The sequence below is a fragment of the Parasteatoda tepidariorum genome, chromosome X2 (genome assembly GCF_043381705.1).
Source record: "Parasteatoda tepidariorum isolate YZ-2023 chromosome X2, CAS_Ptep_4.0, whole genome shotgun sequence".
NCBI classification, from domain to species: domain Eukaryota; kingdom Metazoa; phylum Arthropoda; class Arachnida; order Araneae; family Theridiidae; genus Parasteatoda; species Parasteatoda tepidariorum.
The window spans coordinates 50,770,506-50,773,798 of NC_092215.1; positions in this window are offsets into that span (position 1 = coordinate 50,770,506).

Consider the following 3,293-nt stretch of genomic DNA (forward strand, 5'->3'; position numbering starts at 1 on the left):
AACGTTTCCTGTAGCTTACTTCTGCTGTATTGAGACAAAGTCATTGATTTGTGCTTCTGTTAACAGAGATTATAAAGAAGCACTATAAATTTCAATTTTAAGTTGGTTAAATATTTTTATGATTAAGGAAAATAAATAAGTAAAAAATAATAATACAAAGTACTGAGTAGCAACCAAGTTCAAGCATTTTCAAATATAAGTGCTACTACAGTCACTCGAAAAAATAGCTGAGCACCGTGACCCTTGCAAAATAAAATTGGAAACGCAAAACGACACAATAAATAGTCTCAAGCCTCGATTCTCACTGCTCTTTTGTNTGACTGTAACTACGTAGAAAATGAAAAATGAAAATAAATACAATAAAATAATTAAGGGATATTGAGGTTGTGGGTTGATCCTACACCTGGAGAATTGTTAGAATTATTGATGCTTTATCGACAGACGTAGTAGGCTATATGAGATAAAAATGACATTTGTTTGGCAGAAGAAAAATGAGTTTCATTGAGCATTTGGGTACGAAAAGAAAAAAACACAGTTTGTGCATATGAGAAAAGCAAATTTTAAAAAAAGGTGTTTCCTTAACAGAAAATTGTTTTTAGTAAGGGGTATAGTTTCCCCGGACCGCCAGCAACGTTGAATCTTTTGAGGTATTGAGTCAATGAGGTAATAAATGAACTGCGCCGGGGTATTCTGTTCCACTCCTCCGGAAGAGCTCTTTCCAGTTCTTGGAGAGTTTGTGGAGGCGGTAGGTGTCCAGCAATTAGTCAGCCTAGAATGTCCCTAATATTCTCGATTGGTTTCATGTCCGAAGAACACGCTGGCCAATCCATTTGTATGATTCTTTCATCCGAAAGGAAATCATTCACCAAGTTAGCACGATATGGCCACCAATTGTCGTCCATTAACATGAAGTCATCTCCGATTGCTGCCGCGTAAGGGAATACAATAGATTTTAGGATCGTAACCCAATATTGGCGACTGGTCAGCTCTCCATTTCGAATGATATGGAGATCGGTGTAGCCATCAATGGAGATGCCAGCATAGACCATAGCTCCCCCACCGCCAAATCTTGCACACGCAGAATTATTTCTAGTGCCACGTTCCCTGCAGATGAAAATACGCCTATTGTCAGGATGAACAGAAAAACGGGACTCGTCAGAGAAAAGAATATCGCCATTGATTTCTCCTCCAGGTCGCGCGTTTTGTTGCTCATTCCCTGTGGGCGTGACAGTGCCTTGCTTTTAATTGACACACACCACTGATCGGCTGGCATACAGACCTACAGCGTGAAGCCGGTTTCGGAGAGTTTGTGTCGAAACTGTGGTGCCAGTAGCCGAGCAAAGGTGTATTTCATATTTCGGTGTCTCCGAGCCGTTAGCGTTAAATAACGGTCTTCATTGGGCGTTGTTGCACGTCTACGCCCTTGCCCTGAACTTTGGCCTGCATTTCAAGTCTTCAAAAAACGGTCCCAGATCCTGGAAATCATACTTCGTGAAACTTTAATGGCTTCTGCTACTTCAGCTTGTGTTTGGCCGCCCTCTAATCGGCCAACAACTATCCAAGTTTCTGATTCGGTTAAAAGACTTCGTTGAGACATCGCATTCATCGAAACAACGTGCTTTCTGATCGAATGCCGATTATTCTTTTCCGCTTTGTTTTACATTAAGTGCAAAGCCAAATCAAATTCGCTGTTACTAAACCGTCATCTTCTACGTCAAACTCGAGATTTATAAGTTTATAAGTGAAGTTTGAAAATAGTAAAAATTTACATCTATGACTCTCTTCTTTCATTTTATGCACACAAAAAATAAATAAATAAATTAAAAAAAAAAAAAAAATCTTATACCGTTATTTTATACAAGATTTACAACAGCCTTTAATTGTTCTGAGCAGTGTAGCATGATTTTATAGTATGGTTAAAGCACTTTATTGCCCTAAAAATAGGAATTTTAGGTATTATGTGTAATATTTAGTTACATGTTAGTCTGTTTTTTCCCTTTAAATTGTCGGTATTACTTCATAATCATACAAATAATCTCGAAGAAATAATTTTTATAACTATTCCGAAATGTTGCAAATAGTTTAAATTAAAAAATTTTTATAAACCTTCGTATCTCAAAACTTTTTATTTAAAAATTGATCAAATATTGAATATAAATTAGTAAAATTTCATAGAAGTATAAATGTTAAAAAAATTAAGTATTTTGAATTTATATATTGTTCCTTTTCCTTTTCTTTTTTGAAAATTTAGAACTTTTCTTTAATTATTTGAATTAAACAAGGAAAGCAATTATTCTTACGTTGTGCTAATAATTTAGCGCTCCAAGCGCTGTTCCCTTGGATGAAATTGAACGGTAATTTCCCTGCTTTGCAATACTCTCCCACTGAATGAAATGGGAAAAACATCGGTTTTTGATGCAGGAAAGCTTGCAGATAAAAGTTTAGAAAAAACGGGGACTGACGCTCAGATGATTAAAAAAAGTTTAATTCTTATTTTTTTTTAAAAAAAATTTGAGTTAAAATTCTTAATTTGAGTTAAAATTCTTAGAATTATGAAATATAATTCAAAATAATATTATGTAAATAAAAATAATAAAAAGTAAAAATAATTTTAAACCATTACCTCATGTGCAATAGTAATAGATAAAGCATTTTAAAAAAAACCTGCTAATATTCGTTTTTGGGCGCATCATAATGCAAAGAAATGTCTAAAAAAACTTCTTTAGCCGAACAGAAAAGAATGCTTGTGAATTAATGACGGAAAGGGTTTGGTTTGAATTAAGGAGAGAGAAAGAGATTTTAAACTGCATTTTAATACGAAAAGACTCGTTGGAGACTTTTAAAAATTTGTTGATTAAAGAAACTGAAATGAGAAGTTCTAATATAATTTTAGCAAATATTTTGGTTTTTCGTATTTGATAGAGCTAACTTGCTGTTTGCAATTTTCTCTAACATTTTAACTATTTTATTAACAAAAAAAGAATGATTTATAAAATTATTTTTTGTGCTATCTGGGGAAAAAAATTGAAACCTGTGATGAATACAGAATGCATCAAAATTAATGTTTAAAACTATAAGGGGAGGTAGGTCATATAAGAATTGAGAATTCAATCAACACATAACCAAAAATGCCATTGTATAGAGCAAGGGGTGAGTCTTCATTATGAATTGATTTTTTGTTAGAATTTGAACCGGTACTTTTATTTAATTCCATTTTTTCTAATGACAATTGTCGAAATTTGCGTTAAAACGGATGGAAGAATAATTGTTTTATCTTATTTAATGATTTCTTA